This window comes from Triturus cristatus, chromosome 6, assembly GCF_964204655.1.
Source record: "Triturus cristatus chromosome 6, aTriCri1.1, whole genome shotgun sequence".
NCBI classification, from domain to species: Eukaryota; Metazoa; Chordata; class Amphibia; order Caudata; family Salamandridae; genus Triturus; species Triturus cristatus.
Window position 1 is genome coordinate 242,430,581 of NC_140589.1, and position 26,146 is coordinate 242,456,726.

Consider the following 26,146-nt stretch of genomic DNA (forward strand, 5'->3'; position numbering starts at 1 on the left):
GTAATAAAGTGAAAACAGAACACAAGAAAAATCCTACACCAGTTTAGAACAACAGAGTACATTTTGATAAATAAATCAAGACCAAAAGGACAAACATCCAATCAGTTGAGCAAGAGATATGGAATTTTAAAGACTTAAGTCAAAATAGTGCCTGAAAACCACAAAGTGCCAACTGTGGATATCTGGTCGCACCAGACTGGGGAAAAGTAACAAGTTCAAGTTAACTACATTAGAGCGTGGGCCGGCTACAGGGATCCTGAACAACAATACCTTAAATCCTAGTTGTGAAGAGTTGCGACGTCCCGCATTTAGGATTCATGGCACAACCAGGTGATATCAGGTTCTGGTCAGAGATGTGTTGTCCAGCGTCAGTTCTAATGGGTTCCATCAAAGAGAACATCGATGAAGGGGCTTGCGATATGCAATTCTGCGCTAGGATGAGTCACGCACCAGGTGGTTCCAAAGAAGCTGCCGGCTTACAATGCGGACTCCTGGTTTGTCGTTGAAGCTAACGTCAATGAAAGACTTGAAATGCGAGGGCCTGTGTTGGTGATGCATTGCACAGTGGCAGTTCTGAAGAGGCTGTGAAGGCAATGCGAAATCCTGGTGCCGGAAAAGTCCATGCATCAGAGGTCTACTCAGGGTTGCAGCATGCAGCAGAGGACATGTGTCGGTTCTGCTGAGTCCACTGATGGGCTGATTGAGCACCTGCAGGCCAACTTCCAATGGTCTAGAACTGGGATTACATTGCTTGGCAGGATAGGACTATCAGAATGCAGGTTGTTGAAAGCCTGTTATGTCTCTGAGGCTTCTTATCAGGAGGCCTGCCAGCTAGTCCTTGGAGGCATTCTCGGGACCTGGGTTTAGACGTACAGGTCCAGTCTCTCTCACCAAGGCAAGAGGGCAGTAGGTCAGCACACCAGGTAGTAGTCCTTCAGAGCAGCAGCCCAGCAGAGTGGCAGTCCTTTCAGCAGTACAGCAGTCCTTCTTGGCAGAGTCCACAGGTCCAGAAATGCACCAAAGAGTTGGGCCCAAGGCTCCAATATTTTTCCCTTGTGCCCACTTTGAAGTTGAGAAATCCTCTAGAGGTTTCCATTCCCTTAAACGTCAGGCATCATCTTCCTCCCTGCCCTGGCCACAGCTTGTCTGGGGTCACAAAAGACTAGTGACACACCGTTTGTGAGTATACTCAGGCAGGACCTTTGTGATGTGCAAGTGTGCTGGGTGACAGCTTCTCTCCTTTGTTAATTCAGAGTGGCCCATCCTGCCAACATCTATCTTCCCTTTTGTATCACTGTCTGGGAGAAATGCACAAAGACAACTGCCACATACAGCTAGTCATGTAACCCAGGATCAGGGTGCAGAAACCAAATGGTTAGGACAAGAAAATACCAACTTTCTAAAATTGACATTTTCAGTATTGTGATTAAAAATCTAACTTTACGATTATAGAGGGCTTTTAATTACAAATCTTTAGCCATCAAACATGAACTGTCTACCTGCTCCCAAATGGAAGTTGCAGCTTAACCCCACAGACCGCACTAGAAACCTCAGAATCATCCTAGACGATAAACTCACAATGTCCAAACAGATGAATGCTGTGACCCCTGCCGGCTTTCTTATACTCAGAATGCTTTGCAAGTTCTTCAAATGTCTCCCCACGCAAGCGAGATGCACCGTCACCCAGGCCCTCATAATCAGCAGACTGCACTATGACAATGCACTCTACACCAGCATATCCAACCAGCTCCCTCAAAGACTCCAGACCACCTACAACACTGCCTCCAGACTCATTCTAGATACCCCCAGAAGTGCTCACATCACTCCCACTTCATAGAACTACACTGGTTACACATCCAGAAATGAGCCAATTCAAGGTGCTTGCCAATGCCTACAAAGCTTGCCTCAATGCTGGACCTGCATACCTCAACGACCATCTTCAACTCTACCACTCAACCAGACATTAACACTCAGCCTCACTCGCATGAGTCCCCTGCATCCGCAGAAGCTCCTTCTCCTACTTCTCCAAGACCAGGAATGACATCCTGCAACTTATAAGGACCTCCCCATTTCTACTCAACTTCTGCAAGAAAGTGAAGACCTGGCTGTTCACCTAGGTGCACCTCCTGAATTTCGCTCCTCGTCCAGTGCCTGGTTACCCTCAAGGTTAATAAATTGCTCTCTACAAATCATCATAACATAACAACACTCCAATGTTATTCTAAGAGAGAGATAGGCCTTGAAGTAGTGAAAAATAAAGTTTGGGGTTTTTCACTGCCATGGCATTAAAACTTAAATAGTACTTATCCTATTTTTTTTTAAACACTCTGCATTCTGCCACCTGGACTTGTCAGCGGGTACACAAAGGTGACCTATCTGTATTAAAAAGGAAGGATTGGGACTGCCAAAAAGTTTATTTTGCTAGGTCAAAATGGCAGAGTTAAATGGCAAGTCCGAGACACGTTTAAAGGGCTATTTAGGTGGGAGGCACAATCAGTGCTGCGGTACACTCGTAGCAGTTAATTTACAGCTCCTGGGCACATGTAGTACCACTTTACTAGGAACTGACATGATTTAAATAGGCCAATTAGGTATAACCCAATTTTACCATATTTTAAGGAGAGAGCACAAGCTCTTTAATACAGGTTAGGAGTGGTAAAGTGTGCAGAGTCCTAAAGTCAGCAAAAACGAAGTCCGCAAAGCAGGAGAGTTTAAGACAAAAAGTTAGGGGAGAACAATGCCAATGTTGCAAGGTCTAACAACAAGTATTTACCATGAAATGGGGATTGAGGCTTACAAGAATTTTCTGAAAGCCAGAGCACTGTACCTATTTTCCCACACAAATATGTTATTGGATAATGTCTTACTAATAAAATTTTCATGTTTATAGTTGTTTAGTAATGATCTATACCTTCATTCCAACCTCCCTCATTACTTCACAACTACAAACTCTCGATACAGACTACATATATCCAAAATTTGCATAATATACTATATTAACCCCTTAATGTGAAGGGATTGACCCACCCAATGAAATGCTAGGAAATTAAGACCACCTCCACAAACTTAAGGGTGACTTATTCCTCCTACAAGAAACAAAGGTGGCTAAGAAAGAAGCCACCCTATTACGTGAACTATGGGTGAATGACCTATCTTGTGCCCCAGCAATAAAAAGAAAAACGGCCTTATCTCTAACTCTATAACTCCTCCGGTCTCCAGATCACATCCTCAGAAGCTTCCCCAGAAGGCAGATGGCTAATAACAAACCTCCAAAAGGACAATAATGGATTGGTTATAGTAAATATTTATGCTCTCAACAACAAGTTCCCATTCTTCTGGTTACAGTTGTACAAAACGTTAGCTCACATCTCTCAAAAAAGTAGACTTGTCATGAGTGGTGACTTCAACTTTCCATGAGGCGGAATCCTAGACAGGAACTCCTCCTGCCCTTTTACATTGAGCAAATCTCACAAACAAAAGCTAAATCTTTGCAAAGCCCTCAAGCTAAAAGATGTATGTAGGCTATTTGACCATACAGGCAAAGACGATTCATTCTTTTCCCATAATCAATCAATCAATCAATCACTGCATTTGTAAAGCGTGCTACATACCTGAGAGGGTCTCAAGGCGCTGGGGAGGGGGGGTGCTACTGGTCGAAGAGCCAGGTCTTGAGGAGTCTTCTGAAGGCCAGCAGGTCCTGGGTCTGTCGTAGGATGGTGGGGAGAGTGTTCCAGGTCTTGGCGGCGAGGTATGAGAAGGATCTGCCGCCGCCGGTGGTTTTTTGGATGCGGAGGACTGTGGCGAGGGCGAGGTTGGCTGAGCGGAGGCTTCGGGTGGGGGTGTGGAAGCTGAATCGGTTGTTGAGGTAGGTGGGTCCGGTGTTGTGCAGTGCTTTGTGTGCGTGGATCAGGAGCTTGAAGGTGATCCTTTTGTTGACAGGGAGCCAGTGCAGGCCTCTCAGGTGGAGTGTGATGTGGCCGCGGCGGGGGACGTCGAGGATGAGTCAGGCCGAGGCGTTCTGGATGCGCTGGAGTCGTTTGTTTGTTGTTCCTGAGTAGAGGGCGTTCCCGTAGTCGAGTCTGTTGGTGATGAGGGCCTGGGTAACGGTTTTTCTCGTTTCGAGGGGGATCCATTTGAAGATCCTGCGGAGCATACGGAGGGTGTTGAAACAGGACGCAGAGACGGCGTTGACTTGCCTGGTCATGGAGAGAGTGGAGTCGAGGATGACCCCCAGGTTGCGTGCGTGGTCCGTGGGTTCCGGGGCTGTGCCAAGTGACGTGGGCCACCAAGAGTCGTCCCAGGCTGATGGGGTGGGTCCGAGAATGAGGACCTCCGTCTTGTCTGAGTTCAACTTCAGTCTGCTGTCCTTCATCCAGTCGGCTACGGCCTTCATTCCTTTGTGGAGGTTAGATTTGGCGGTGTGGGGATCTTCGGTGAGGGATATGATCAGCTGGGTGTCGTCGGCGTAGGAGATGATGTTGAGGTTGTGTTGTCGTGCGACGTGGGCGAGGGGGGCCATGTAGATATTGAACAGCGTCGGGCTGAGGGAGGATTCCTGTGGGACGCCGCAGATGATCTCAGTGGTTTTGGAGCGGAAGGGTGGGAGGCGGACGCTCTGGGTTCTGCCGGAGAGGAAGGATGTGGTCCAGGCCAGGGCCTTCTCTTGGATACCGGCGTCATGGAGGTGTGCTGATAGGGTGCCGTGGCAGACCGTGTCAAAGGCTGCTGATAGGTCCAGGAGAATGAGGGCGCTGTTTCTCCTTTGTCCATTAGGGTCCGGATGTCGTCAGTGGCGGCGATGAGGGCGGTCTCGGTGCTGTGGTTGCTGCGAAAACCGGATTGGGAAGGGTCCAGGATGTTGTTAACTTTGAGGTAGCGGGTCAGCTGTTTGTTGACAATCTTCTCGGTCACTTTTGCCGGGAAAGGGACCAGGGAGATGGGCCGGAAGTTCTTAAGGTCCTTGGGGTCCGCCTTGAGCTTCTTCAGAAGGGCGTTGATCTCGGCGTGCTTCCAGCTTTCTGGGAAGGTTGCTGTCTCAAAGGAGCAGTTGATTGTTTTCCGGAGGTGGGGCGCGATGGTTGCGCTGGCTTTGTTGAAGACGTGGTGAGGGCAGGGGTCCGATGGGGATCCGGAGTGGATGGAGTTCATGGTTTTGATGGTGTCTTCGTCGCTGACGCTGGACCAGACGGTCAGGCGACTGGTGCGAGTGGTAGTCGCAGGGGTGGTGGACTCGGTGGTGGGTGCGGGGGGGTCGGAGTTGAAGCTGTCGTGGATGTCGGTGATCTTGCGGTGGAAGAAGGTGGCCAGGGAGTCGCACAGGTCTTGAGATGGCGGGATGTCGTTGGTGTTGGAGCTGGGGTTGGAGAGTTCTTTCACGATGCTGAAGAGCTCTTTGGTGTTGTGTGCGTTGTTGTCTAGGCGGTCCTTGAAGGCGGTCTTCTTGGCGGTCCTGATGAGTTAGTGGTGTCTGCGGGTGGCGCTATTGAGGGCTGTGTGGTTGTCTGGTGTTCGGTCGTGGAGACATTTCTTCTCCAGCTTCCGACAGGTGTGCTTGGAGATCCGGAGGTCCTCGGTGAAGCAGGCGGCTTTCTTGTTGGTGTGGTTGGTTGTAGAGGTCTTGAGACTCTTTTTCTCATATAGACTACATTTTAGTAGAGGAGGCACACATCTCCAATACCTCTAGCCCCACCATCAAACCAATCCTGGTTTCAGACCATGCCTGCATAACCCTCCCACTCGACATATCCCTACATGCAAACAAACCAAAACATTCGAGAATAAATGATCTTCTGACAGAAGACCCTATCTTTAGGGAGAAGATTAAAAATGAAAATATTCATAGAAATGAATAGAAACTCAGGTCCCTACCCCAAATTGTATGGAATGCCATCCATGATCATATGATTAAACTAATGTTTTGGGAAAACACACATGCCAACTCCAACTTAAATAAACTGGAACAACTTATAAAAACCTTAGAAAATGACCTTAAAACAAGCTCAGACAAATCACGTTTGATTCAATTAACGTTGTTTAAATACGAATTCAATACAATTTTAAGCAACAAGCCACACATCATCATACAAAGAAACAAAAGGTATCTCCTTCTGCGGATGTAACAAAGCCAGATCAATACGAGCAGCTCACCTTGAACAAACTGTCAATACAGGATAGCCTCCATTAATAATGAAGATGGAACAACTTCCACCAAGGAAGTGGATATATTTGCCACCTTTTAATCCTTTTAGCACAATCTTTACTCTAATTTGCAATCACACTCTCTATGAAACTTTCCTACAATACCTTACTAAAATCCCCATCACAAAAATACACAACAAAACTAAAACAGTGTTAGAGAAACCCATCGCCCAAAGCAAGACCACAAGTGCAATCCAATTACTTAACACTGGGAAAGCTCCAGTGCCGGATGGCTTTCCCACCTTCTTCTACAATATCTGGGTATCCTCCCTTATCACACCCCTGGCAGACCTCTTTTATCACTTCTCAACCACAGGAACCGTCACAGAGATCACTGCGGAGGCCACAATAATAGTCATCCCCAAAGATGGCAAAGACCTCTCCGTTCCCAAGACCTACTGCCCAATCTCACTAATAAACATTACTTCAAAATATATTGCCCTTTGACTAGAACCCATCCTGTGAACATTAATACATCTGTCACAAACTAGATTCATTAAGTGTAGGTCCAGCGCAGATAATATCAAATTCTTCGGTCATGTCATTGAGAAAGCAAAACAACTCAACCAACAGGCCTGTGCAATTGCACTAGACAGCGAAAAGGCCTTCGAGAAGGTCTCCTGGTTTTTCTTGCAGATTACCCATACCACATTCAATCTCAGTCCTAATTTATCTACAGTGATTCTCACACTAAACAACATAAAGCTCAAGTTAACATTGATGGAAGCCTTTCAAACAGCTTCAGCTTGCAACAAGGCACTAGACAGGGATGCCCTCTCTCCCTTCTTCTCTTTCTCTTCACATTGGATCCACTCCTCAGAAACATTAGAGAACCCCTGTATCCCCAGTATCCCATTAGCAGCATAACCGCAAAAAGTGGCAGCATATGCAGACGACATTCTCCACTACACATCTCAGGCTGATTCTGCCATTCCCAACATCATAGCAACACAACAAGATGATGGATGAAGTGTTGAAACTTTTGAAACACTCACTCCCAGTCATAGATCCATTGTTCTTTTGCTCACCATGCCAGCCCAGGTTGGGCCCAGCCATATGCAAATCAGTCTTGACCCTGCTCCCCACGTGAACAGCCCAACCAGAACTGCCAGGCCAGGTCAGACCAGAAACAAGGATCCTGGGACTTATTTCGGGGCTTTACCCCTCATCAGCCAGGCTAGCTTGAATGCAGTGGCACAGTGAGCAAGGAACCCTTGCCTGGGCACACTCTGGCCAAATTGGGGGAAAAGTGCTGTGGCAACAAATGATGGACGGAATGCTGAATGAATCAAACTTTCACTCACTATGCCACCCCAGTATGGACCCAGCCACATGCATATCGGTCTAGATCCTGCTCCTCATGAGAACAGTCCATCCTGAACTGCCAAGCTGGGTCCTCCCAGGACCGTAAACAAGCATCCTGGAACCGGTGTCGTTGTAACACCCCTCATCAGCCAGGCTAGCTTGAATCCAGTGGCATAGTGAGCAAGGGATCTAGGTCACGGCATACCCATACCACTTACAGCGAAAAGTTCTGCAGCAACAAATGATGGACGGAATGCTGAATGAATCAAACATTCGCCCCCAGTCAAGATATCTGGGCTAAATCCATCATTCATTTGCTCACTATGCCACCCCAGTTAGGGTAGGTGGCCCCCAAGGACCCTCAAGAGCCAAGGGGACTTCATCCCCCAAGTAGTAGGGCACCAGGAGGTACATTTGCAGAGTGGTGGAGAAAGGGGGCGTGGCCTCCAACAACCTCTCAGCAATCCTGCTGTGTGGGACTTACTGGAGGTAACAGGGGGGTAGTTGGCCCCCAAGGACGACCCTGTCTACCTCAAAGAAAACAAGATTCACTAGATCACTGTTTTGTGTTTCATAGAAATGTCAAGCCTCTGGATTATGTAAAATCAGTATTTCTTATTGCCCTTTGATGTTCCAATATTTGTTTCCGTAAGGGGAAAATAATGCTCCCCACATATGAGCAAACCAGAAGATACATGCAGTGATCTGAATTATAATGATAAAAATGTTCTATTTTTCTCTTGTATTCATCCAACGTGGTATATTCCATTATGTTAGGAATAGTCTTCCAAGCATTACAATGGCTACATTGAAAAAACCCTTTGACTTGATGTGAGGAAGGAACAACCCTATACCCCGAAAATGACCCAACATCCCCAAAGAATCTCAACCAAATACCCGTAACACCCCCTCACTTTCCTCTTCCTCAGCTTGGTGTGCTGATCCGATGGACTGCTTCCTGCAACAAAGAGACAGATAGGGTTCATCTGGACGACGAAGAATCGCTGCCAAAAGAGGAAGGCAGATCCATAGAGGGGAATGACCAATCAGCAACGCTGAAGGACCAGGAAGCAGAAACGCTTGGGTCAGAGGTGAAAGGAAGAGAGTGGCACCGGGAGGACGCCAGAAAAGGGGGGAGGAGAAAAGGACGGCAGAACAGAGAGGAGAAAAAGAGAGACGCCGACTCAGGAATCGGAGAAAGAGGTCCAGTTAACTTAACCGGGGAGCAGAAACGACAAGACGATGAGGCTCCAAAGACATGGAGTGAAGAGTGCTGGTTGCCCTGGGAGGTTTACCCTCCCTGCCACAACTCAGGAGAGTTGCGACTTTTCCCGGAACCTGCACGGAGGGAAAAGAGAGTTCAGGAGAACAGGGAGGGGATGGAAAACAATTGAAAGAATTATTTTGAAGGAGGAAAGACGGAGAGGAGGAGGGGGGAAATACAGGAGGGGTCTAACTCCCTTTGCAAGAACAAAAGAAAGAATAAGTAGAGAAGGGAGCCTGCATAAGATATTTTGTAAGGTTGTGATTGTTGCTAGATGAGCATTGAAGGAGTTGTGTTCATAAATATAGAAACAGGCTCTCTAATGAAAACCCCTAGAAAGAGAGACTCCTGATGGACATATGAGGTAAAATCTCAAAACGAATCAACGAGTAGTGAGAAGTGCCTGGTCATATCAATAAAGCACAAAAGCATACTGCACATTGAGTTGTCTTTCTCTTTCACGTCCCACCCCTTTTTCCCTTAAAGGCCCCTGTAGTGGTGACCAGAAAACTAAAGAGGTCTTTAAATCCCTACACACCTGGGTGTGGTGAAGGTCACTTTCCTTACAATTCCACCATTTAGACCATCTTACTCACCTTGCTCTCCTTATCTTCTTTTCGAAAATACCGGGGGACGACGCCCCACTAGAGTCCAGACCTGGAATCAAGAAAAAGGAGACAGAAGAGAAGATCACCTGTGAAAGAAGACGACATAAAGGATTACAAACAACAACCCAGACCCAAGACAAATATTTTGTTTTATTATCATTCTTTTGTTGTGTACTATGCCCACAATAAACCGCCAAAACTTAGAAACACATTCGGCCACCCAAGTTTATTTACCGTCCATCCTGCACACTTGGATAGCCATGTATCTGGTTTTTAGGCTTTAGTAAAACATCTGTGTGTCTGTGTTTCAATTTATCACTGAGAGCTTTCCCTTTCCTGTATTTTTATAAGGGGAGTTACAGGCAAGTCTTGTCCTATCACTAAGTCGCCCTTCACTATCGACCAATGTTTATCCATCAAATGTCTTACGTTATACGACATAGAATTGTAGCATGTAATGAATTATATATTTTGGTCTTCTTTATCTGGCTTACAGTTAGGAGAGCAATTGATCCCTTGTCAACATTTCTGCTTTCTTGACTGCTGTATTTAATACTTTTGGTGTATACCCTCTTTTCATGAACTCCCTCTCATACGTGATATTAGTTTAGTGAATGCTTCAGCCTGATTACATATTTTCTTCAATCTGTGGGTAACCCCCTAGGGGATACTTTCTTTGAGACTTTTGGGCCTCCAAGAACCCTCCGCATCTAAGAGGATTTCATCACCCACCAGCAGTGCACCAGGAGGCGCAGTTGCAGAGTTGTGGAGAAAGGGGGCATGGCCTCCAAAGACGTCTCAGCAATTCCGCGTTGTGGGACTTACTGTAGGTAACAGGAGGGCTTATTGGCACTAAGTACACTCTAGAACCAAGGGAACTTCATCCCACAACCAGTAGTGCACCAGGAGGGGCATTTGCAGAGTGGTGGAGAAATGGGATGTGACCTCCAAAGTCCTCTCAGCAATTGCGCTCTGTGGAACTTACTGAAAGTAACAGGAGGACTTGCTGGCCCCCAAGGACCCCCAACATTCAAGAGGACTTCATCTCCCAAGCAGCAGTGTGTCAGGAGGTGTGTTTGCAGAGTAGTGGAGAAAGAGGGCATGGCCTTCGAAGACCTCTCCGCAATCAAGCTGTGCGGGACTTACTGCAGTTAACAAGAGGGCTTTTTCAAGAAATTCTGGGAGGTTTTGAAAACTGATGAAGATTTAAAAGAATATGTAGGAGAGTATCCCTCACTTACATTTAGAAAAGCAAAATCTCTAAAAGACTCGTTAAGCAGAAGTATGGTTAACCAAGCTAAGAAAAAGAATGAAATCCAAGGCTTTTTCACATGTAATCAGTGCAAAGCTTGTAAGTTTAGTCAGAGTTGCAAATCCATAAAACTCTGCAATGAAAAACCCCCATTTCAAATTATGAAACATTTGACCTGTAGTACAGAGTATGTTATTTATGCCTTAAAATATCCATGTGACCGATTTTAAATTGGAAGCACAATACACCAGGACAAAAAGAGGGTGCGGGAACACCTACAGGCCATAAAGAGAAATGACAAGCAATATCCTGTGGCTTGCCATTTCATCATAAGCCACAACCAAAATGCCAACCTGCTCAAATTCTATGTTCTTGACTGCATACCTCTCAGGGAAAGAGGAGGCAACAGGACTTTAGAATTAAGAAAGCTTGAGTCCAAAATGATAATCAAATATAACACCCTGAGCCCATCGGGTCTGAATCTGGATGAAGAAATGTCTGTCCACTTAAGATGAATTGGCGATTATGGCTGTTTCCGTAATTTTACATTGATGTTTTTAAAGGTTTTGTAATTCACTGTATCGGTTATTTGGTGCACTGTAGATTCGCTTTTAACACTATTTTCTCTGTCTGGTCTGTTTCAGATAAAGAAGCAGGATGCAGATGAGCTCTAATATCTATTGATTTATCACCTGATAAATGATCTGGCATAATTGAAGGATTGTGCTCACTTGAGCAAGACAGTTGTATCCAAGGAGTGTGTGTCAATGCCGGTAGGCGCATGTTACGAAGACTTGTCAGTACTGTTAATTAAGTACGAGATTTTCACCCACTGTGGCCAAATTAACTTCTAAAACTTCCTGTATGAAGGAATAAGACATCACAATGATATTGACATCACCCACTGGGGTCATAATTGTTTTTCTATACATGGCCATTCATTGCAATGAAAGGGTGGGAATAGGTCAGATGACCCATTGCGTAATCAAGCGCTTTGAAAACAATCTGCATATTTTGAGCGACAAGCATGCTGGTTTCTATAAAAATGCTACTTGTATGAATGTATCAGTCAATGCGCATATGAGCTTCATTAATATGCAATGTCCGCATTCGTCAAAGTTAAAAAACTTTATTGATATAATGTATCGTGACCAGCCTAAGTACGTTTTTTATGTTTTTCATTGAGCACGTGAAACGAGCACTAATTTCTTTAAAAGAAAGTAAAAAAGCACTAAACCTTGCCCGTGAGAAAGGAGTGCTGCAACTCCGAAAAGCGTCGGAACTTTGTATTGCAATAAACACGTTCATGTACAGAGGCCACGGCGCTGGTGTCTTTCTTGTTAAGGAAGCCTTTCACTGGATTTTTTTGGATTAATAAGGGGTGGCGACCCTGTCGTGTTGCCCGCCGTGACAAGAGGCTTGGGCTGAAGCCAACGTTCGGGTGATCTCTATATATATATATATATATATATATATATATATATATATATATATATATATATATATATTTATACTCACATATACACACACACATAGCCGTCAGCAGTGTCGGTGTCTGGTTTCTTCAGAGGACCTGGTGGTGGTTTGGATATTATGTTTTTTATATTTATTTAAAATATACCCATCTAAATTAAAATATTTATATTTATTTTGTAGTGAAAGTTATTAAAAAACTTTATAGAATAAACTTAAATTATTCTCTGGTAACTTGGCACAGAGCAGTCAGGCTTAACTTAGAGGCAATGTGTAAAGGATTTGTGCAAGACTCCGAACAGTAATAAAGTGAAAACAGAACACAAGAAAAATCCTACACCAGTTTAGAACAACAGAGTACATTTTGATAAATAAATCAAGACCAAAAGGACAAACATCCAATCAGTTGAGCAAGAGATATGGAATTTTAAAGACTTAAGTCAAAATAGTGCCTGAAAACCACAAAGTGCCAACTGTGGATATCTGGTCGCACCAGACTGGGGAAAAGTAACAAGTTCAAGCTAACTACATTAGAGCGTGGGCCGGCTACAGGGACCCTGAACAACAATACCTTAAATCCTAGTTGTGAAGAGTTGCGACGTCCCGCATTTAGGATTCATGGCACAACCAAGGTGATATCAGGTTCTGGTCAGAGATGTGTTGTCCAGCGTCAATTCTAATGGGTTCCGTCAAAAAGAACATCGATGAAGGGGCTTGCGATATGCAATTCTGCGCTAGGATGAGTCACGCACCAGGTGGTTCCAAAGAAGATGCCGGCTTACAATGCGGACTCCTGGTTTGTCGTTGAAGCTAACGTCAATGAAAGACTTGAAATGCGAGGGCCTGTGTTGGTGATGCATTGCACAGTGGCAGTTCTGAAGAGGCTGTGAAGGCAATGCGAAATCCTGGTGCCGGAAAAGTCCATGCATCAGAGGTCTACTCAGGGTTGCAGCATGCAGCAGAGGACATGTGTCGGTTTTGCTGAGTCCACTGATGGGCTGATTGAGCACCTGCAGGCCAACTTCCAATGGTCTAGAACTGGGATTACATTGCTTGGCAGGATAGGACTATCAGAATGCAGGTTGTTGAAAGCCTGTTATGTCTCTGAGGCTTCTTATCAGGAGGCCTGCCAGCTAGTCCTTGGAGGCATTCTCGGGACCTGGGTTTAGACGTACAGGTCCAGTCTCTCTCACCAAGGCAAGAGGGCAGTAGGTCAGCACACCAGGGCAGTAGTCCTTCAGAGCAGCAGTCCAGCAGAGTGGCAGTCCTTTCAGCAGTACAGCAGTCCTTCTTGGCAGAGTCCACAGGTCCAGAAATGCACCAAAGAGTTGGGCCCAAGGCTCCAATATTTTTCCCTTGTGCCCACTTTGAAGTTGAGAAATCCTCTAGAGGTTTCCATTCCCTTAAATGTCAGGCATCATCTTCCTCCCTGCCCTGGCCACAGCTTGTCTGGGGTCACAAAAGACTAGTGATAAACCGTTTGTGAGTATACTCAGGCAGGACCTTTGTGATGTGCAAGTGTGCTGGGTGACAGCTTCTCTCCTTTGTTAATTCAGAGTGGCCCATCCTGCCAACATCTATCTTCCCTTTTGTATCACTGTCTGGGAGAAATGCACAAAGACAACTGCCACATACAGCTAGTCATGTAACCCAGGATCAGGGTGCAGAAACCAAATGGTTAGGACAAGAAAATACCAACTTTCTAAAATTGACATTTTCAGTATTGTGATTAAAAATCTAACTTTACAATTATAGAGGGCTTTTAATTACAAATCTTTAGCCATCAAACATGAACTGTCTACCTGCTCCCAAATGGAAGTTGCAGCTTAACCCCACAGACCGCACTAGAAACCTCAGAATCATCCTAGACGATAAACTCACAATGTTCAAACAGATGAATGCTGTGACCCCTGCCGGCTTTCTTATACTCAGAATGCTTTGCAAGTTCTTCAAATGTCTCCCCACGCAAGCGAGATGCACCGTCACCCAGGCCCTCATAATCAGCAGACTGCACTATGACAATGCACTCTACACCAGCATATCCAACCAGCTCCCTCAAAGACTCCAGACCACCCACAACACTGCCTCCAGACTCATTCTAGATACCCCCAGAAGTGCTCACATCACTCCCACTTCATAGAACTACACTGGTTACACATCCAGAAATGAGCCAATTCAAGGTGCTTGCCAATGCCTACAAAGCTTGCCTCAATGCTGGACCTGCATACCTCAACGACCATCTTCAACTCTACCACCCAACCAGACATTAACACTCAGCCTCACTCGCATGAGTCCCCTGCATCCGCAGAAGCTCCTTCTCCTACTTCTCCAAGACCAGGAATGACATCCTGCAACTTATAAGGACCTCCCCATTTCTACTCAACTTCTGCAAGAAAGTGAAGACCTGGCTGTTCACCTAGGTGCACCTCCTGAATTTCGCTCCTCGTCCAGTGCCTGGTTACCCTCAAGGTTAATAAATTGCTCTCTACAAATCATCATAACATAACAACACTCCAATGTTATTCTAAGAGAGAGATAGGCCTTGAAGTAGTGAAAAATAAAGTTTGGGGTGTTTCACTGCCATGACATTAAAACTTAAATAGTACTTATCCTATTTTTTTTTAAACACTCTGTATTCTGCCACCTGGACTTGTCAGCGGGTACACAAAGGTGACCTATCTGTATTAAAAAGGAAGGTTGGGACTCCCAAAAAGTTTATTTTGCTAGGTCAAAATGGCAGAGTTAAATGACAGGTCCGAGACATGTTTAAAGGGCTATTTAGGTGGGAGGCACAATCAGTGCTGCGGTACACTCGTAGCAGTTAATTTACAGCTCCTGGGCACATGTAGTACCACTTTACTAGGAACTGACATGATTTAAATAGGCCAATTAGGTATAACCCAATTTTACCATATTTTAAGGAGAGAGCACAAGCTCTTTAATACAGGTTAGGAGTGGTAAAGTGTGCAGAGTCCTAAAGTCAGCAAAAACGAAGTCCGCAAAGCAGGAGAGTTTAAGACAAAAAGTTAGGGGAGAACAATGCCAATGTTGCAAGGTCTAACAACAAGTATTTACCATGAAATGGGGATTGAGGCTTACAAGAATTTTCTGAAAGCCAGAGCACTGTACCTATTTTCCCACACAAATATGTTATTGGATAATGTCTTACTAATAAAATGTTCATGTTTATAGTTGTTTAGTAATGATCTATACCTTCATTCCAACCTCCCTCATTACTTCACAACTACAAACTCTCGATACAGACTACATATATCCAAAATTTGCATAATATACTATATTAACCCCTTAATGTGAAGGGATTGACCCACCCAATGAAATGCTAGGAAATTAAGACCACCTCCACAAACTTAAGGGTGACTTATTCCTCCTACAAGAAACAAAGGTGGCTAAGAAAGAAGCCACCCTATTACGTGAACTATGGGTGAATGACCTATCTTGTGCCCCAACAATAATAGGAAAAACGGCCTTATCTCTAACTCTATAACTCCTCCGGTCTCCAGATCACATCCTCAGAAGCTTCCCCAGAAGGCAGATGGCTAATAACAAACCTCCAAAAGGACAATAATGGATTGGTTATAGTAAATATTTATGCTCTCAACAACAAGTTCCCATTCTTCTGGTTACAGTTGTACAAAACGTTAGCTCACATCTCTCAAAAAAGTAGAATTGTCATGAGTGGTGACTTCAACTTTCCATGAGGCGGAATCCTAGACAGGAACTCCTCCTGCCCTTTTACATTGAGCAAATCTCACAAACAAAAGCTAAATCTTTGCAAAGCCCTCAAGCTAAAAGATGTATGTAGGCTATTTGACCATACAGGCAAAGACGATTCATTCTTTTCCCATAATCAATCAATCAATCAATCACTGCATTTGTAAAGCGTGCTACATACCTGAGAGGGTCCCAAGGCGCTGGGGAGGGGGGGTGCTACTGGTCGAAGAGCCAGGTCTTGAGGAGTCTTCTGAAGGCCAGCAGGTCCTGGGTCTGTCGTAGGATGGTGGGGAGAGTGTTCCAGGTCTTGGCGGTGGGGTATGAGAAGGAACTGCCGCCGCCGGTGGTTTTTTGGATGCGGGGGACTGTGGCGAGGGCGAGGTTGGCTGAGCGGAGGCTTCGGGTGGGGGTGTGGAAGCTGAATCGGTTGTTGAGGTAGGTGGGTCCGGTGTTGTGCAGTGCTTTGTGTGCGTGGATCAGGAGCTTGAAGGTGATCCTTTTGTTGACAGGGAGCCAGTGCAGGCCTCTCAGGTGGAGTGTGATGTGGCTGCGGCGGGGGACGTCGAGGATGAGTCGGGCCGAGGCGTTCTGGATGCGCTGGAGTCGTTTGTTTGTTGTTCCTGAGTAGAGGGCGTTCCCGTAGTCGAGTCTGTTGGTGATGAGGGCCTGGGTAACGGTTTTTCTCGTTTTGAGGGGGATCCATTTGAAGATCCTGCGGAGCATACGGAGGGTGTTGAAACAGGACGCGGAGAAGGCGTTGACTTGCCTGGTCATGGAGAGAGTGGAGTCGATGATGACCACCAGGTTGCGTGCGTGGTCCGTGGGTTCCGGGGCTGTGCCAAGTGACGTGGGCCACCAAGAGTCGTCCCAGGCTGATGGGGTGGGTCCGAGAATGAGGACCTCCGTCTTGTCTGAGTTCAGCTTCAGTCTGCTGTCCTTCATTTAGTCGGCTACGGCCTTCATTCCTTTGTGGAGGTTAGATTTGGCGGTGTGGGGATCTTCGGTGAGGGATATGATCAGCTGGGTGTCGTCGGCGTAAGAGATGATGTTGAGGTTGTGTTGTCGTGCGACGTGGGCGAGGGGGGCCATGTAGATATTGAACAGCGTCGGGCTGAGGGATGATCCCTGTGGGACGCCGCAGATGATCTCAGTGGTTTTGGAGCGGAAGGGTGGGAGGCGGACGCTCTGGGTTATGCCGGAGAGGAAGGATGTGGTCCAGGCCAGGGCCTTCTCTTGGATACCGGCGTCATGGAGGTGTGCTGATAGGGTGCCGTGGCAGACCGTGTCAAAGGCTGCTGATAGGTCCAGGAGAATGAGGGCGCTGTTTCTCCTTTGTCCATTAGGGTCCGGATGTCGTCAGTGGCGGCGATGAGGGCGGTCTCGGTGCTGTGGTTGCTGCGAAAACCGGATTGGGAAGGGTCCAGGATGTTGTTAACTTCGAGGTAGCGGGTCAGCTGTTTGTTGACAATCTTCTCGGTCACTTTTGCCGGGAAAGGGACCAGGGAGATGGGCCGGAAGTTCTTGAGGTCCTTGGGGTCCGCCTTGAGCTTCTTCAGAAGGGCGTTGATCTCGGCGTGCTTCCAGCTTTCTGGGAAGGTTGCTGTCTCAAAGGAACAGTTGATTGTTTTCCGGAGGTGGGGCGCGATGGTTGCGCTGGCTTTGTTGAAGACGTGGTGAGGGCAGGGGTCCGATGGGGATCTGGAGTGGATGGAGTTCATGGTTTTGATGGTGTCTTCGTCGCTGACGCTGGACCAGACGGTCAGGCGACTGGTGCGAGTGGTAGTCGCAGGGGTGGTGGACTCGGTGGTGGGTGCGGGGGGGTCGGAGTTGAAGCTGTCGTGGATGTCGGTGATCTTGCGGTGGAAGAAGGTGGCCAGGGAGTCGCACAGGTCTTGAGATGGCGGGATGTCGTTGGTGTTGGAGCTGGGGTTGGAGAGTTCTTTCACGATGCTGAAGAGCTCTTTGGTGTTGTGTGCGTTGTTGTCTAGGCGGTCCTTGAAGGCGGTCTTCTTGGCGGTCCTGATGAGTTGGTGGTGTCTGCGGGTGGCGCTCTTGAGGGCTGTGTTGTTGTCTGGTGTTCGGTCGTGGAGACATTTCTTCTCCAGCTTCCGACAGGTGTGCTTGGAGATCCGGAGGTCCTCGGTGAAGCAGGCGGCTTTCTTGTTGGTGTGGTTGGTTGTAGAGGTCTTGAGACTCTTTTTCTCATATAGACTACATTTTAGTAGAGGAGGCACACATCTCCAATACCTCTAGCCCCACCATCAAACCAATCCTGGTTTCAGACCATGCCTGCATAACCCTCCCACTCGACATATCCCTACATGCAAACAAACCAAAACATTCGAGAATAAATGATCTTCTGACAGAAGACCCTATCTTTAGGGAGAAGATTAAAAATGAAAATATTCATAGAAATGAATATAAACTCAGGTCCCTACCCCAAATTGTATGGAATGCCATCCATGATCATATGATTAAACTAATGTTTTGGGAAAACACACATGCCAACTCCAACTTAAATAAACTGGAACAACATATAAAAACCTTAGAAAATGACCTTAAAACAAGCTCAGACAAATCACGTTTGATTCAATTAACGTTGTTTAAATACGAATTCAATACAATTTTAAGCAACAAGCCACACATCATCATACAAAGAAACAAAAGGTATCTCCTTCTGCGGATGTAACAAAGCCAGATCAATACGAGCAGCTCACCTTGAACAAACTGTCAATACAGGATAGCCTCCATTAATAATGAAGATGGAACAACTTCCACCAAGGAAGTGGATATATTTGCCACCTTTTAATCCTTTTAGCACAATCTTTACTCTAATTTGCAATCACACTCTCTATGAAACTTTCCTACAATACCTTACTAAAATCCCCATCACAAAAATACACAACAAAACTAAAACAGTGTTAGAGAAACCCATCGCCCAAAGCGAGACCACAAGTGCAATCCAATTACTTAACACTGGGAAAGCTCCAGTGCCGGACGGCTTTCCCACCTTCTTCTACAATATCTGGGTATCCTCCCTTATCACACCCCTGGCAGACCTCTTTTATCACTTCTCAACCACAGGAACCGTCACAGAGATCACTGCGGAGGCCACAATAATAGTCATCCCCAAAGATGGCAAAGACCTCTCCGTTCCCAAGACCTACTGCCCAATCTCACTAATAAACATTACTTCAAAATATATTGCCCTTGACTAGAACCCATCCTGTGAACATTAATACATCTGTCACAAACTAGATTCATTAAGTGTAGGTCCAGCGCAGATAATATCAAATTCTTCGGTCATGTCATTGAGAAAGCAAAACAACTCAACCAACAGGCCTGTGCAATTGAACTAGACAGCGAAAAGGCCTTCGAGAAGGTCTCCTGGTTTTTCTTGCAGATTACCCATACCACATTCAATCTCAGTCCTAATTTATCTACAGTGATTCTCACACTAAACAACATAAAGCTCAAGTTAGCATTGATGGAAGCCTTTCAAACAGCTTCAGCTTGCAACAAGGCACTAGACAGGGATGCCCTCTCTCCCTTCTTCTCTTTCTCTTCACATTGGATCCACTCCTCATAAACATTAGAGAAAACCCCTGTATCCCCAGTATCCCATTAGCAGCATAACCGCAAAAAGTGGCAGCATATGCAGACGACATTCTCCACTACACATCTCAGGCTGATTCTGCCATTCCCAACATCATAGCAACACAACAAGATGATGGATGAAGTGTTGAAACTTTTGAAACACTCACTCCCAGTCGAAGATCGGGGTTAAATCCATTGTTCTTTTGCTCACCATGCCAGCCCAGGTTGGGCCCAGCCATATGCAAATCAGTCTTGACCCTGCTCCCCACGTGAACAGCCCAACCAGAACTGCCAGGCCAGGTCAGACCAGAAACAAGGATCCTGGGACTTATTTCGGGGCTTTACCCCTCATCAGCCAGGCTAGCTTGAATGCAGTGGCACAGTGAGCAAGGAACCCTTGCCTGGGCACACTCTGGCCAAATTGGGGGAAAAGTGCTGTGGCAACAAATGAGGGACGGAATGCTGAATGAATCAAACTTTCACTCACTATGCCACCCCAGTATGGACCCAGCCACATGCATATCGGTCTAGATCCTGCTCCTCATGAGAACAGTCCATCCTGAACTGCCAAGCTGGGTCCTCCCAGGACCGTAAACAAGCATCCTGGAACCGGTGTCGTTGTAACACCCCTCATCAGCCAGGCTAGCTTGAATCCAGTGGCATAGTGAGCAAGGGATCTAGGTCACGGCATACCCATACCACTTACAGCGAAAAGTTCTGCAGCAACAAATGATGGACGGAATGCTGAATGAATCAAACATTCGCCCCCAGTCAAGATATCTGGGCTAAATCCATCATTCATTTGCTCACTATGCCACCCCAGTTAGGGTAGGTGGCCCCCAAGGACCCTCAAGAGCCAAGGGGACTTCATCCCCCAAGTAGTAGGGCACCAGGAGGTACATTTGCAGAGTGGTGGAGAAAGGGGGCGTGGCCTCCAACAACCTCTCAGCAATCCTGCTGTGTGGGACTTACTGGAGGTAACAGGGGGGTAGTTGGCCCCCAAGGACGACCCTGTCTACCTCAAAGAAAACAAGATTCACTAGATCACTGTTTTGTGTTTCATAGAAATGTCAAGCCTCTGGATTATGTAAAATCAGTATTTCTTATTGCCCTTTGATGTTCCAATATTTGTTTCCGTAAGGGGAAAATAATCCTCCCCACATATGAGCAAACCAGAAGATACATGCAGTGATCTGAATTATAATGATAAAAACTTTTTATTTTTCTCTTGTATTCATCCAACGTGGTATATTCCATTATGTTAGGAATAGTCTTCCAAGCATTACAATGGCTACATTGAAAAAACCCTTTGACTTGATGTGAGGAAGGAACAACCCTATACCCCGAAAATGACCCAACATCCCCAAAGAATCTCAACCAAATACCCGTAACACCCCCTCACTTTCCTCTTCCTCAGCTTGGTGTGCTGATCCGATGGACTGCTTCCTGCAACAAAGAGACAGATAGGGTTCATCTGGACGACGAAGAATCGCTGCCAAAAGAGGAAGGCAGATCCATAGAGGGGAATGACCAATCAGCAACGCTGAAGGACCAGGAAGCAGAAACGCTTGGGTCAGAGGTGAAAGGAAGAGAGTGGCACCGGGAGGACGCCAGAAAAGGGGGGAGGAGAAAAGGACCGGCAGAACAGAGAGGAGAAAAAGAGAGACGCCGACTCAGGAATCGGAGAAAGAGGTCCAGTTAACTTAACCGGGGAGCAGAAACGACAAGACGATGTGGCTCCAAAGACATGGAGTGAAGAGTGCTGGTTGCCCTGGGAGGTTTACCCTCCCTGCCACAACTCAGGAGAGTTGCGACTTTTCCCGGAACCTGCACGGAGGGAAAAGAGAGTTCAGGAGAACAGGGAGGGGATGGAAAACAATTGAAAGAATTATTTTGAAGGAGGAAAGACGGAGAGGAGGAGGGGGGAAATACAGGAGGGGTCTAACTCCCTTTGCAAGAACAAAAGAAAGAATAAGTAGAGAAGGGAGCCTGCATAAGATATTTTGTAAGGTTGTGATTGTTGCTAGATGAGCATTGAAGGTGTTGTGTTCATAAATATAGAAACAGGCTCTCTAATGCAAACCCGTAGAAAGAGAGACTCCTGATGGACATATGAGGTAAAATCTCAAAACGAATCAACGAGTAGTGAGAAGTGCCTGGTCATATCAATAAAGCACAAAAGCATACTGCACATTGAGTTGTCTTTCTCTTTCACGTCCCACCCCTTTTTCCCTTAAAGGCCCCTGTAGTGGTGACCAGAAAACTAAAGAGGTCTTTAAATCCCTACACACCTGGGTGTGGTGAAGGTCACTTTCCTTACAATTCCACCATTTAGACCATCTTACTCACCTTGCTCTCCTTATCTTCTTTTCGAAAATACCGGGGGACGACGCCCCACTAGAGTCCAGACCTGGAATCAAGAAAAAGGAGACAGAAGAGAAGATCACCTGTGAAAGAAGACGACATAAAGGATTACAAACAACAACCCAGACCCAAGACAAATATTTCGTTTTATTATCATTCTTTTGTTGTGTACTATGCCCACAATAAACCGCCAAAACTTAGAAACACATTCGGCCACCCAAGTTTATTTACCGTCCATCCTGCACACTTGGATAGCCATGTATCTGGTTTTTAGGCTTTAGTAAAACATCTGTGTGTCTGTGTTTCAATTTATCACTGAGAGCTTTCCCTTTCCTGTATTTTTATAAGGGGAGTTACAGGCAATTCTTGTCCTATCACTGAGTCGCCCTTCACTATCGACCAATGTTTATCCATCAAATGTCTTACGTTATATGACATAGAATTGTAGCATGTAATGAATTATATATTTTGGTCTTCTTTATCTGGCTTACAGTTAGGAGAGCAATTGATCCCTTGTCAACATTTCTGCTTTCTTGACTGCTGTATTTAATACTTTTGGTGTATACCCTCTTTTCATGAACTCCCTCTCATACGTGATATTAGTTTAGTGAATGCTTCAGCCTGATTACATATTTTCTTCAATCTGTGGGTAACCCCCTAGGGGATACTTTCTTTGAGACTTTTGGGCCTCCAAGAACCCTCAGCATCTAAGAGGATTTCATCACCCACCAGCAGTGCACCAGGAGGCGCAGTTGCAGAGTTGTGGAGAAAGGGGGCATGGCCTCCAAAGACGTCTCAGCAATTCCGCGTTGTGGGACTTACTGTAGGTAACAGGAGGGCTTATTGGCCCCAAGGACACTCTAGAACCAAGGGAACTTCATCCCACAACCAGTAGTGCACCAGGAGGGGCATTTGCAGAGTGGTGGAGAAATGGGATGTGACCTCCAAAGTCCTCTCAGCAATTGCGCTCTGTGGAACTTACTGAAAGTAACAGGAGGACTTGCTGGCCCCCAAGGACCCCCAACATTCAAGAGGACTTCATCTCCCAAGCAGCAGTGTGTCAGGAGGTGTGTTTGCAGAGTGGTGGAGAAAGAGGGCATGGCCTTCGAAGACCTCTCCGCAATCAAGCTGTGCGGGACTTACTGCAGTTAACAAGAGGGCTTTTTCAAGAAATTCTGGGAGGTTTTGAAAACTGATGAAGATTTAAAAGAATATGTAGGAGAGTATCCCTCACTTACATTTAGAAAAGCAAAATCTCTAAAAGACTCGTTAAGCAGAAGTATGGTTAACCAAGCTAAGAAAAAGAATGAAATCCAAGGCTTTTTCACATGTAATCAGTGCAAAGCTTGTAAGTTTAGTCAGAGTTGCAAATCCATAAAACTCTGCAATGAAAAACCCCCATTTCAAATTATGAAACATTTGACCTGTAATACGGAGTATGTTATTTATGCCTTAAAATATCCGTGTGACCGATTTTAAATTGGAAGCACAATACACCAGGACAAAAAGAGGGTGCGGGGACACCTACAGGCCATAAAGAGAAATGACAAGCAATATCCTGTGGCTTGCCATTTCATCATAAGCCACAACCAAAACGCCAACCTGCTCAAATTCTATGTTCTTGACTGCATACCTCTCAGGGAAAGAGGAGGCAACAGGACTTTAGAATTAAGAAAGCTTGAGTCCAAAATGATTATCAAATAAAACACCCTGAGCCCATCGGGTCTGAATCTGGATGAAGAAATGTCTGTCCACTTAAGATGAATTGGCGATTATGGCTGTTTCCGTAATTTTACATTGATGTTTTTAAAGGTTTTGTAATTCACTGTATCGGTTATTTGGTGCACTGTAGATTCGCTTTTAACACTATTTTCTCTGTCTGGTCTGTTTCAGATAAAGAAGCAGGATGCAGATGAGCTCTAATATCTATTGATTTATCACCTGATAAATGATCTGGCATAATTGAAGGATTGTGCTCACTTGAGCAAGACAGTTGTATCCAAGGAGTGTGTGTCAATGCCGGTAGGCGCATGTTACGAAGACTTGTCAGTACTGTTAATTAAGTACGAGATTTTCACCCACTGTGGCCAAATTAACTTCTAAAACTTCCTGTATGAAGGAATAAGACATCACAATGATATTGACATCACCCACTGGGGTCATAATTGTTTTTCTATATATGGCCATTCATTGCAATGAAAGGGTGGGAATAGGTCAGATGACCCATTGCGTAATCAAGCGCTTTGAAAACAATCGGCATATTTTGAGCGACAAGCATGCTGGTTTCTATAAAAATGCTACTTGTATGAATGTATCAGTCAATGCGCATATGAGCTTCATTAATATGCAATGTCCGCATTCGTCAAAGTTAAAAAACTTTATTGATATAATGTATCGTGACCAGCCTAAGTACGTTTTTTATGTTTTTCATTGAGCACGTGAAACGAGCACTAATTTCTTTAAAAGAAAGTAAAAAAGCACTAAACCTTGCCCGTGAGAAAGGAGTGCTGTAACTCCGAAAAGCGTCGGAACTTTGTATTGCAATAAACACGTTCATGTACAGAGGCCACGGCGCTGGTGTCTTTCTTGTTAAGGAAGCCTTTCACTGGATTTTTTTGGATTAATAAGGGGTGGCGACCCTGTCGTGTTGCCCGCCGTGACAAGAGGCTTGGGCTGAAGCCAACGTTCGGGTGATCTATATATATATATATATATATATATATATATATATATATATATATATATATATATATATATATATATATATATATATATATATATTATACTCACATATACACACACACATAGCCGTCAGCAGTGTCGGTGTCTGGTTTCTTCAGAGGACCTGGTGGTGGTTTGGATATTATGTTTTTTATATTTATTTAAAATATACCCATCTAAATTAAAATATTTATATTTATTTTGTAGTGAAAGTTATTAAAAAACTTTATAGAATACACTTAAGTTATTCAAAAAAATAGTATAGTACATATAACGATATTTGTTATTCATGTATATTTTATAACATTAAATTAAGTGTATATATTTAAAATGTAGAAATATTTGTTGAATCATTATTTCCTATGGGGCTCTAGGAGAAGTATCTGTCTTCATTGTTTTCTTGGAAAGGTTGTTAAAGTTAATGTGGTTGGTCATATGTGATGCTAGACTTGAGCTGAAGTACATTTACTGCTGTTTTGGGTCCTTTTTAGCTGTAGTAACTTTCCTAGTGCAGTTTGTGAATAGCAATGGGCATTCTCTTTGCCTTGTAGATGCATGCCCCTCTCTTTGCCTTTTAGATGCATGCCCCTCCCTAAATGTGTCTTCAACCCTCCCCTAATCCCTCCTAACTTCTCCTTAAAACCCTTCCATTTGGTTGTATGTATTTCTAATTTTCCAGTCACTCCATCCTACCTCTCCCAAATCTACTACTTTGGTGGACCTCCACAGTGGTGGAGGCGTTCTCTGCACATAAAAGATAGGAGAGGCTGAGATCCCCACATGTAGATTGGTGAATATCATTTTGTAACACATGAGTAGTAGTATTACAGTACCACCAAATGAGCTACAAAGTGCAGTTTGTGAATAAAAAGTATGCTAATGATGGGGCATTATTGCAACAGGTATAGCCAGAATGTCATCAATAGTGCCTACAAGCCAGGTCTGTTGGCTCAGTGTACCAATGCAGTTGTTATAGGCATCCTTGCTTGATCTCAATGTCACAGGTTTGAATGCCAGATGTCCCACTCAGCCTATTCCAAGGTCATCAGATCTTCGGGCATTTGAAGTGGGTGGCAATAAACACCTGTTAATAGCTCCATAATACCCTTTGGGATGAGGTCTCCCTCTGCACAGGCACATGTTGCTCTTTAATGATAGGTAGAATGTCACCAAAAAAACTGAAAATATGTCATATATGGGTAGCTATTATTCAAAGTAAAGACAGCATGTAGCAAATATTGCTCACAAATCGTCATTGATGGTCCACTATTATCCCAGTAAAAATCTAAATGTTCCCCTGAAAGCACACAACATGTACGCATTATCATCCTTTAGGATAAACTGGTGGCCAGATTTACTAACCTTTCCCGCAAGGCATGGCAGCAAGGCAACTACTAAGATATGGCACACTTCTGCTCTCTTATAGCACTGGCACACTTCAGGCAGCCTAGCACAAATGCAGGCACCCTTGTACCACGGTGCAGTGGTGCCCGAGTTACAAGGAGAATTGTTTTTGGGCAGCAAGGAATGCCTTCCTGCACAAAAACAATCCCTCAAGGCATTTTACTATTTCTAAGAAAGTGGAAATAACAAAGAGAACAAAAGATTTTTCTCCTCAATATCCCTTCCTTT